Source organism: Triticum urartu, chromosome 6A, assembly GCF_056163025.1.
Source record: "Triticum urartu cultivar PI428250 chromosome 6A, HENAU_Tu73, whole genome shotgun sequence".
Classification (NCBI taxonomy): Eukaryota; Viridiplantae; Streptophyta; class Magnoliopsida; order Poales; family Poaceae; genus Triticum; species Triticum urartu.
Genome location: NC_141878.1, coordinates 32,440,176 through 32,451,836, shown reverse-complemented (window position 1 = coordinate 32,451,836; position 11,661 = coordinate 32,440,176).

Below are 11,661 nucleotides of genomic sequence, written 5' to 3'. Positions count from 1 at the left end.
TTACCATTCCGTGAGCATTCAGGAATGAAATGCTGAAAGTGTGTTGCTGCCTTTCTTTTGTGGGCATCTTATAATTTGCAACTCAAATCTATTGAGATGTCTGGACCGATTACTTTCCTTAGTGTAATTTTGTTAAAAAGAAACCAAAGTGCCGATGCATAGTGCATGTCTACAATAGTTTATTGAAGAACTGGAATGCTTTCTATATAGAATAAAGAAGAAAGAACATGCTTCCTTGTACGTTTGACTGCGTAGAGTGTACATGGGTTACTCGTGACCGCTCGCACACCAAGGGCATGTACGTACGCCCCTGATGTTAAGCCAAAAACTCGGCCCAAAGCTCAGCGGTGTGATTGTGTTCGTCGCCCTGTAGATCGCCCAACAACCGTCGCCCCCTGCTTGGGTCTATATATACATGTCCGGTTCTGGGCGGATCGCCGATAGGAGATATGTAAGCCAGTGTGGGAAGATATCCGATGCTCCTACACACTGCCTGCTCCCATGATACAAATTTTCAGAAAACAAATTTAGATGTTTCAAGAAATTCTGGAAAAATTGTGAGTGTTCATAAGACATTTTTTTTCAGAAAAGAAGGATGACGCCGGGCCTCTGCATCTGGGAGATGCATGCACAATCTGGTAAAAGTTCTATGTGAAAATCTGAAATACACACGGAGAAACGATGTGTGTTTTCAATTTTGATTTGAACTTTTTACATATTGTAGACACATGCCTTGTGAACACTCGTAAATGTTTTTGGAATTTATTTTTTTGAAACGTTCAAATATGTCTCTTGAAAGATGGTAGGAGTAGCATGCAATGTGTGGTAGCACGTGATATTTTCCCACACCGAGCGATGAAGAGCAGGCACCGGCCGTGTTCATCCGGTGAGCGATACTATATGCTGCAGGCTGGAGCTTGCCTTGTTCAGCCCTAGCACGTGGAGCCCTCGGACGCAGCCTTCCAGTCGCGGTGTTCGCGCGCGGCACGGCTCAGTCAATGTTTGCGCGTGGTGACCTGCCGTCGAGCGCTGGCAGGCTGTATCCCAGCGCTCCACGGATTAGGATCGAGAGGCACGGTCCAATCGTAGCATCCTGGTCCGCTTGGGGTCCTGCAGTCTCCACGCTCAAGCTATTCAGCGACCGCACGCTCTCCACTTCTCTAGCACCACGTCCGCGTCGCTCATAGGCCTAGTACCCAAGTTTGTTTCTCAAATGAATGTATCTAGCACGAGAGACAAGCTTTTTCAGACGAAGAAAATACGTCCTCTAATGATGAAAACAGCAAGCACGTGTTGGAATAATCCAAACATGTTACTAAAAGATTTAGCTAGGTAAGTCAAATTACGTAGTGTTTGGCTTGCATGCCATCTTGCAGTATGTGCGTGTTGAGTCCGGTTAGGATTAGTAGTGTGATCAGTGTTGTTGGTAATTAGATTAAGATTAGAAAAGAGTCCTTGTATGTACGGCAAGAAAGAAAGTTGCCCGTACGAGCTTAGTTTGTGTTTGAGTCGGATAGTTGATGGTTAGCCGTATATGAATAAGTAGAGTAGGTCGAGTTGGTTTGTCTACGGCAGGTTGATGTATATATATGCGTGTATATGCTGAGTTTTGTAACACAGAAAAGGAGAAAAAGAAATAAAGAGGAAGAAAAGAGGGCACAAGAAGGGCCCTTTGGCTATTAGTTTAGTGTGCGCGCGTGTTCGTGCAATTTTATGTGATCGATCTTGAGAGCGAAATTCCAACAACTGGTATCTAGAGTAAGGTTCGAGTGAAGCTGCGCTTGCCCCGGGGTGGTGACCCTGCTAGAGCCTCGGGGCGGGCAATACAGTCGCCGGTGTAGCGACAAGAAAGAGCGGGCGATATGGTCGCTGGGTGATGCAGCGACGAGGAGGAGTAGGCAACAGTCATTGGTGTAGCGACGTGGAGGATAAGAGATAGTCGTTCGATGGAGCGACGACGAGAAGGCGGCGAGGACGCTGTCGCAAGCGAGGTGACAGGTGATTGTCGTTCGACGAAACGACTCGGAGGAGGTTGACCGGAGTGGTAGTGCCGAGATGCGGTGCTAGAAGATCTCGTCAAGATCGTCTTTCGAAGGGAGCGAGGAAGAGGCGACAAAGTTGCGAGCTGTCGTCTAGGTGTGCACATGAGTTCTTGTAAGGTGCGTCCAAGAGCTCAGGTGTGTGAGTCTTCTGCTGCAATTGAGATGCGTCACTGGCGGAAGAGAATTGCAAGCGAGAGCGGGCGGAAAAAGAAATTCGTGCCTTGCGTTTCCGTTCGTGGTCGTGGAGTTCCGCGAGTTCATATACGGTGAAAATGAGTTGCACGTATATGGCAAGTTGTGTTGCCGCTAGACATGAGGTGTCGTTTGATAAAATGTGGCATCGGTGACACTGAGAAGATGCGAAGATGTGATGGGTGAAGAGATGTGTCTCCCCGTGTGCAACCAACCGATGAGAAGATGAAGATCAATGTGAAGAGGGCGCGCACTAGTTAAGTTGAGTTTCTGCATGAGGCTATGCGTTTAGCCGGCATGTAGCACGCTACGATGTGGCAGCGTAGCTGGTAGTCCGAATGATCGTTGATTCCAGTCTACAAGTAGGCATGAAAAAGAAAAGATGATAAAGTGATGGTCATCGTTGAAGAACAAAGTGTAAGTGCATCTAGTGCCACCCCTAGTTGGTTTTGGAGTATTGACGATAAACCTAGTTGAGGGACTAATGTGTTTGTGAGAATTGCAGGATAACACAGGTAGAAGTCTCTCATTGATTCGGTTTTCCTACCAGAAATGACCCCTAAAAATGTATGAAGAGATTGAAGTCAAAGGTGGTACGTGAAGACATTCACATTGAAGACTATGACAAGAGACGGCATCGCGTGAAGACTACGGAGCGCGAAGACTTAGCAGTTTCGTCGTTCTGTGTTTTTCTTTGTTGAGTCATAGGAACCACCGTACTGTTAAGTGGGGTCCAAGAGAACCAGTCAGAATGACTGAAGTGATGCTTAACCAAAATCCTATGTCTTTGAGTGAAGACTATGAGAGCAAATCTTGTCCAGAGTTGGATAAGTCAGTTTTGCTTGTAGCCCAAGTAAAGTTGCCGTGTGTGTTTGAAATCTGACTGTTGGAACACGTGTCAGTTCCTTAGTGACCCAGGGTCATTTCGGATAAATCAGGTCGGGTTGTCCAGTGGCTATAAATAGCCCACCCCCTACAACCATAAAGGGTTTGCTGCTCAGAGTTAGAGTACGACTTTTGTCGTTTGAGAGCAACCCACCTCGAAGCCTTTGAGAGAGAATTCTTTACGAGGATAAAACCCTAAACACCCAGAGCCAAAGAGTATTAGGCATCACTTAAGTCTTCCTGTCTGTGTGATCTGAAGACTTATTACACTTGAGGACTGTGAATCCTCCAGCCGGTTAGGCATCGCGTTCTGAGCATCCAAGAGTCATTGTGGATCGCCAGTGAACGAAGTCTGTGAAGGTTTGGAAGTCTACCTTGAAGACTTATCAGAGTGATTGGGCGAGGTCTGTGTGACCTTAGCTCAATGGGAATATGGTGAGGACTAAGTGTCCTGAGCTGCGTGTTCAGGACTAAGTGTCCGGGACTGAGTGTCCTCAGCTTTAAATACCTATCCGCCCTAACCAGACGTACAACTGTGACCGTAGTTGGAATTGGTCTACCAAACCTTTGTCTTCATCACGCACACTGGTTCTATCCTTCCTATCTCTTTATTTACAGTTGGCTCTTGTGAAGTCAGTGCCTATTTGCATTATCTATTTTTCTTCACTGTGTACCTGATCCTTACTGCCTAGCTGCTATTAGTCATTGTGGTTTCACTTCATTGAATACTTGACTATGGTCTGCCTAGTGTAGTCTACCTTCCGCTGCATGGTAATAGGTTCATTTCTATCATTTGTCTTCGAAACTTCCATGTATTGAAGACTTTCATAAAAATCGCCTATTCACCCCCCCTCTAGTCGATATAACACACTTTCAATTGGTATCAGAGCAAGGTACTCCCTTGTTCTGTGTGATTTTGGTTTAACCGTCTGGAGTTTTAGTTATGTTGACCACAGATATGAAGACTGTGTCATGCCCCATCTTTGACGGTCACGAGTATCCCAAGTGGAAGGCCATGATGAAGAAGCGCCTCATGGCGACAAACATCGAGCTGTGGACCGTCACTGAGATTGGTCTGACCGATCTGTGCAAGATGGCGGAAGCTGATGACATTCACAAGTACACTCTTCTCAACCTCACGGCGAAGGACGTCATCTGCTCCTGTCTATCTCAAAATCAGTTTAGGAATATCATGCATCTCGATCATGCGAAGCTTATTTGGGACCGTCTCTCTGAGGTCTATGAAGGTCATCGAACTCGTCATGATCCTTGGTTCGAGGACTTTAAGGAGTCTCTCAAAGCGATGACATTCGAACCAGAATCATCATCTTCTGCATCATGCCTTATGACAAATGATGCTAAGGTAATTGAATGCTATCTATCTGAATCCAGTGATGATGAATCTGGTGATGAATTTGGACCCAGCTATGCAAAACTTGCTTCCCTTGTCACTAAACAATAGAAAGCTATGGAACATATTCAAAAACTGTTAGACAAAAGCGATGACCTGTTGGATGCTAAAATGACTCGATCTCAGTCCTTAATTGAAGACATAAAAAATCTTCATGTTAAGTATGAGGAACTTGAAAGTCGTCATGCAACGCTCTCAACAACTCATGAAAAGCTTTCCTATGATTATCTTCAAAGGAAGCAAGAACTTGAGAAATTGAGAACGACTCATGAAGATCTTTAAACGAAAAACGAGTCACCTCGCGCTGAACAATCAGTCCCGCTCAGGAAGGATTTGAACCACCATGTGTTAAATGCCTTGAGCGTGATAACTCTATTTCTGTTGCTAAATGTTCTACTGCTGCTACTATTGCAATATCTTCAATTGTTGATGTGGTAACTAACCCCTCTGCTGAGGATACCACTGCTATTGCTGATGAGAATGCTAGGTTGAAGACACTGCTTGAAACAGGGATGTACATAAGTCTCAAAGGGCATCAGGCACTATGTGATGTCCTCAAAAGGCAGATCCTGAACCGAAACCCTAGGAAAGAGGGTGTTGGGTTCGAAAGGAAAATGAATGCTGATGGCTCTTACTGGAAACCTGAGCAGTACCCCAAAACCACATGGGTTGCTGCAAAGGAACCTTCAGCGGATCCATCCACCCTATCTGGCTTCACTTGTGCTAATCCCATTGTTATTGATGAATCCTTTGATGCAAACTATAGACTGTTTAAGAATCAGAATGGTGAAGTGTTTGCCAGGTATATTGGTACTAACTGTAGGAATGGACCGCCTATGAAGAAGATCTGGGTGCCGAAAAGGTGGTTGGAGAATCCTCCTGTGAATGTCATCATGACACCACAGGTGAAGAAGACAAACCCCAGACCACAGGCTTCATACGGTCCAAAGGCTTCATACAGACAGAGGACTCACCTGAGTCGCACTAATGGAAATGTTTTGTAGGGAAGCCATACTCAGGCCTATGAATATGAGCGCGGTTCATCAAACCGCCATGTTCATAAGACCAAGAACTATTCTGCCTATTCTTATGAGTACTATTGTCCATCTGCAAGACTTTTTGCTAGGGCTCCAAAGCCAAAGTTCTTAGATGTTGCACTTAGACTCATTGCTTCAAAGCCACCTTGAAGATGTGGGTGGCTAAGAAAGCTTAACTCTCTTTTGCAGGGAAAGGTCTCTAGCAGAAAACCAAAATCGTCTGACGCTATTGCTGGGGACCTTAAACATCTTGTAGGGCGCAAGATCAAATGCCCAAATGGTCTTATTATGAACTTTGTTCCTGAATCGCTTGCTACTTGCCCTATCAATCCTAATCTCGATCTAAGCTTTAATAATCCACTGGTTCGTCAAATGTTTTTGCTTCACAATTCTCTTCATGAAGTCTATCCCCCTAACTGCACTGTAGGGTACGGCACCAGCTGCTTCAGAATGGATTATTGATAGTGGGTGTACAAATCACATGACTGGCAAGCGAAGCCTTCTCATGGACTCAACTTTACGTCCATCTGACAAAAGTCACATCATATTTGCTGACACTGGTAAAAGCAAGGTATTGGGTCTAGGTAGAGTTGCAATCTCAAAGGATCAACACATGGATAAAGTCATGCTTGTTGAATCCCTTGGTTTCAACTTAATGTCTGTCTCAATACTTTGCGATTTAAACATGATTGTGATGTTTGGAAAATATCGTTGCCTTGTACTAATGGAATCTGACAAGTCTCTAGTGTTTGAAGGGTATCGGAAAGATGATTTGTACGTGGTAGATTTCTCAGCAGGACCACAACTTGCAGTATGTCTTCTAGCAAAAGCTTCTGAATACTGGCTCTGGCATCGGAGGCTAGGGCATGCTGGCATGAGGAACCTCCACACCCTTGCAAGGAAGAAGCATGTCATAGGCATCAAGGGCGTCAAGTTCAAGAAGGATCACTTATGCCGTGCCTATGAAGCAGGAAAGATGACGAGGGCCAAGCATCCCTTGAAGACAATCATGACAACGACTCAACCCTTCGAACTGCTCCACATGGATCTTTTCGGTCCCACTCATTACTCAACTCTTACTACTACTGCTTGTCTCTATGGCTTTGTCATTGTTGATGATTATTCAAGATATACTTGGGTGCCAAGATAAAGCACATCAGAAGTGACAATGGCATTGAATTCAAGAACACTGGCCTTGATACATATCTTGATACCTTGGGCATCACACATGAATTCTCAGCTCCGTACACGCCATAGCAGAATGGCGTCGTCGAACGTAAGAACATAACACTTATTGAGATGGCCCGGACAATGCTTGATGAATACAAGACTCCAAGAAAGTTCTGGCCTGAAGCCATTGATACTGCATGCCATATCATCAACCGTATTTATCTTCACAAGCTTCTGAACAAGATATCCTATGAGCTCCTTACTGGCAAGAAGCCAAACGTCAGTTACTTCAGAGTATTTGGCGCCAGGTGCTGGATCAAGGATCCACATCACACTTCAAAATTTGCACCAAAAGCACATGAGGGTTTTATGCTTGGATATGGAAAGGATTCGCACTCCTACAAAGTCTTCAACCTTTTTCACTATAAAGTGGTTGAAACATTGGATGTGCGGTTTGATGAGACGAACGGCTCACAAAGAGAGCACCTGCCAAATGTGCTAGATGAAGTTCCATCCAGTGAATCAATCAAACTTATGGGAACTGGAGAAATCATACCGTCTGAAGCTCAGCCTGAAGAGAAACTTATCATCTCCGCATCTGATCAACCTGAAGACAATGCTCAGCCTGAAGACAAGCCCTCTAACGATGACAATGATCAGCAAGAGCAGAATCTTCGCCCTGTACATCCTCGTGTTGCAAATGAAGTACAGATTGAGAGAATAATTGATAGCATCAATGCACCAGGTCCACTCACTCGTTCAAGGGCAACACATCTAGCAAATTTCTGTGGGCACTTCGCATTCGTCTCAATATCTGAACCCAAGAAAGTTGAAGAAGCCTTCATGGAACCTGAATGGATTCAAGCTATGCAAGAAGAGCTTCAACAGTTTGAGCTGAATAATGTATGGGAACTGCTTAAGCGTCCTGATCCTCGCAAGCACAATATAATAGGCACCAAATGGATATATCGCAACAAGCAAGATGAGAATGGTCAAGTTGTTAGAAACAAAGCTCGTCTCGTTGCTCAAGGGTACACTCAAGTTGAAGGGATTGACTTCGATGAAACATTTGCTCCTGTGGCTAGACTTGAAGCCATACGCATACTGCTGGCCTATGCAAATCATCATAACATACTTCTATATCAAATGGATGTGAAGAGCGCTTTTCTCAATGGCAAGATTGAAGAAGAAGTGTATGTTGCACAACCGCCTGGCTTTGAAGATCCAAAACATCCTGACATGGTGTACAAGCTCAACAAGGCACTGTATGGCCTCAAACAAGCCCCTCGGGCTTGGTATGACACACTCAAATACTTCCTGAAGAGCAAAGGCTTCAAACCTGGTTCCCTCGACCCCACTCTCTTCATGAAGACATATGATGGTGAACTGTTTGTGTGCCAAATATATGTGGATGACATTATCTTCGGCTGCACCAATCAGAAATACAGTGAAGAGTTTGGATATATGATGCAAGAGCAATATCAGATGTCCCTGATGGGTGAGCTGAAGTTCTTCCTTGGTCTTCAAATACGTCAGCAATGCAACGGCATCTTTATATCTCAAGAGAAGTACCTCAAAGATTGCCTGAGGAAATTTGGTATGCAAGACTGCAAAGGCTTCACGACGCCAATGCCGGCCAAACATCATCTGGGTCCCGACGACAATGGTAAAGAGTTCGATCGAAAGGTATACCGCTCCATGATTGGTTCTTTACTTTATCTATGTGCATCTACGCCAGATATTATGCTTAGTGTTTGCATGTGTGCTCGATTCCAAGCGGCACCAAAGGAATCACATCACTTAGCTGTGAAGCGAATTCTTCGATATTTGGCTTACACCCCAACACTAGGATTATGGTATCCAAAGGGCTCAGAGTTTGATCTGGTTGGATTCTCAGATGCTGATTATGCTGGTGACAAGGTGGATCGCAAGTCTACATCAGGCACATGTCATTTTCTGGGACGATCACTTGTATGTTGGTCTTCAAAGAAGAAGAACTGTGTATCTCTCTCCACTACTGAATCTGAATACATTGCTGCTGGATCTTGCTGCGCTCAACTTCTATGGATGAAGCAAACAATCAAAGACTATGGCATTCATCTGAAGCAAGTGCCACTCTACTGCGACAACGAAAGCGCCATCAAGATTGCCAACAACCCAGTCAGCACTCAAAGACGAAGCACATTGAAATTCGTCATCACTTTCTCAGAGATCATGTTGTGAAGGAAGATATTGATATCATACACGTCAACACTGAAGAGCAATTGGCAGATATCTTCACCAAGCCCTTGGATGAGAAGAGATTTTGCAAGTTACGGTGCGAGCTAAATATGTTGGAATCCTCAAATGTCCTGTGATCAGGCACACATCCTAACACTTATGCATATTGATGACTTGGATGTGCAACACATGAAATAAAGTATATCTTCAATCAATGAAGACATACATTTTAAGTGTGAATACATTAATGTGGAATTTGACTTCGGAGCGCCACGATAATTGTGCACCGTGTCTGGGTCTAATACTTCCTATACGGTGGGTAACGCAACTACCAAATTCTTCTATTTGAAGTGTTTCACCCATGCATTGCATTTGCTATGTCTTCACATTTGGTTTGGCTTCAATCTCAACCTGGCTTCATGATTATCTTCACTATGTTGATTATATATATATATATATACTAGTGTTCTGTCCTCTACAGCATTCACTTATAGCTATGTCTTCTTGTTGAATCTTTTGAACTAAGTGAATGTGATCGGACCCTAACCTCTCTATGCTTTCTATCTCAAACTCTATCTCTCCAAATCATATGCATTCTCTTGAAACTGTCGAATGTCTTCTCTGCGTCCTTGTCAGCAGAAGATACAGAGACAAACATTAAGTCCGCTTTCAATGCTAATTCCTTCACCTGAAACCCGGAGAAGTGGGAACAATCACCCGACAATCCAGGCGTGTGTGGGAACGTGGAACAACTTCCAATATGTTGCATGATGGCCACGTGTCCTTCAGATGTGAATCGCCAGGGGCACCTGTGTAATAACACAGTGCCGTCCCTGTCCCTATAAATACACGTCTCACCACAGTCATTATCCTTTCTTCCACTCTCGCACAAACCCTAGCGCCACCACTAGCCCTTGACGACGCTGGCGACGAAGCGCTTAGCTACCGCGACCTCTCGGACGCCGTCTTCACGCCGGCCGCGGACATCGTCTTCTCCGCCGTCGCCGTAAGTGTCCTCCGTCGCCAAGTTAGGGCACGAACGATCGAACTGCTCGGCCTCATCTCCCTCTCCGTCTAGCAGTTCTTCGTGTGGTAAATAAAACTTCCTTTTTACGGCCCCTTTGATCCTATAGATTCATCACTTTCTGCCACAAGAAGTTTCTATTCACACAAGTTGGATCTATTTCATACTACATCTCATAATATGCCTAGTATGTTCACTTATGCTTCACAAAGTAGTTAGATTCCTCACTTGTATTGATCCATGGATTCGTACAAATCTGGAACCAACTCTTTATCTATGAGTGAATGTCTTCGCACGATGAGGTCAATGTCTTCTAAACTGATTTATCTTCAAAATCTTCTGAGAATGCATATGACCTCTTCCCCTTCCCTCGCACCTTAATGTTGTCACAGGTACATGTCCGTGGGAGAATCCCTTGGTTCTCATAGTCTGCATTCATTTGCAGAATTCTTACAGCATCATATAAATTCTCCCGAAGCCAGTTCATGTTTATCCAGCAAGCGAAAGCATTTGAAGCCTTTGAACGTGTTGAAGCCATTCAGTTTAAAGTTCATGGCTGTAGAGAAATTAGTAAGGAAGGGTGGCAGAAGGCGTCGAGGTGAAACATCAAGAGATCTTCCCGATGACCTCTCAGAGCTGTACAAGACAGATCCAGAAGAGGATTACAATCAGCGCAAGACACGAATCCAATGGATTCGACGATATTGGGCAGAACAGTGGTTCAAGTACAGGTTTCTGACCAAGGAATATGCTGAGAAGAATGCCATCAAGCGACCATGGGGAGACATCCTATACAGAAATCTTCAACCCAGGTCCAGAGATGAAGCCATTGAACAAGGCTTCTATCCCTGCATGGTCCGTGGATCACAACCTGCGGATGCTGACCCATAGTCATTGCTATGGTCTTGTGACGACAATCTGTTGAAGCGCAACTTCCAGTTTGCCCAGAATTTGGCGAAGCAGAACAAGAAGTCATTGGGACTAAACTTCAACCCTGGTCCTTCTGCTCCCCGTGTCGATGGCACCCGCGAAGCTGAACCCAATCTTGTTGGGCCCTTCTACAACCTGGAAGGTCTCATCACTCATATCATGGTTCAAGGGACATCCGTGGATGAGCCTGCAGATGACGCCGAATCTGATGAAGCGTCTGCACCGCCGAAGCCAAAGAAACTGAAGCAGCCTAAAGCTTCAAAGCCTGCCTCAGCACCAAAAATCTCACGGACGAAGCCCCTGGCTACTGCACCTTCTGAAGACAGTGTGCAGTCTGAAGATTTGTCACGCATCTCCAAGCCCTCGAAAGTAAAGATGCCTTTGTAACACACCAACCAAGAACTGACTGCTGCTGCTATTCTGCGCAACGACGCTATTGATCCGTCCAACGATGAAGATCTTGCAGATGACGCTCTTGAGCAACTGATCAAGAGCAAAGAAGAAGAAGAAATCTTCAATGATTTGCCTCTCTTTGACGTGGCACTCATCCACAACTTCATTGATGAGTGGTTTGGCACGCCCAATCTCTGCTTTGAAGATCTGCAACTTCCAATTGGCCTCAGTGTCGCCTTCCATGGCACCATTGCTTCAGAGCTAGCTCTAGCTCAGCGCATTGTCAAACCGAAGCAAAAGATTGACTTTGAGAAAACTCAGTTCAAGAAGCACATGGCCAAGCTCAGCGTGCAAGAG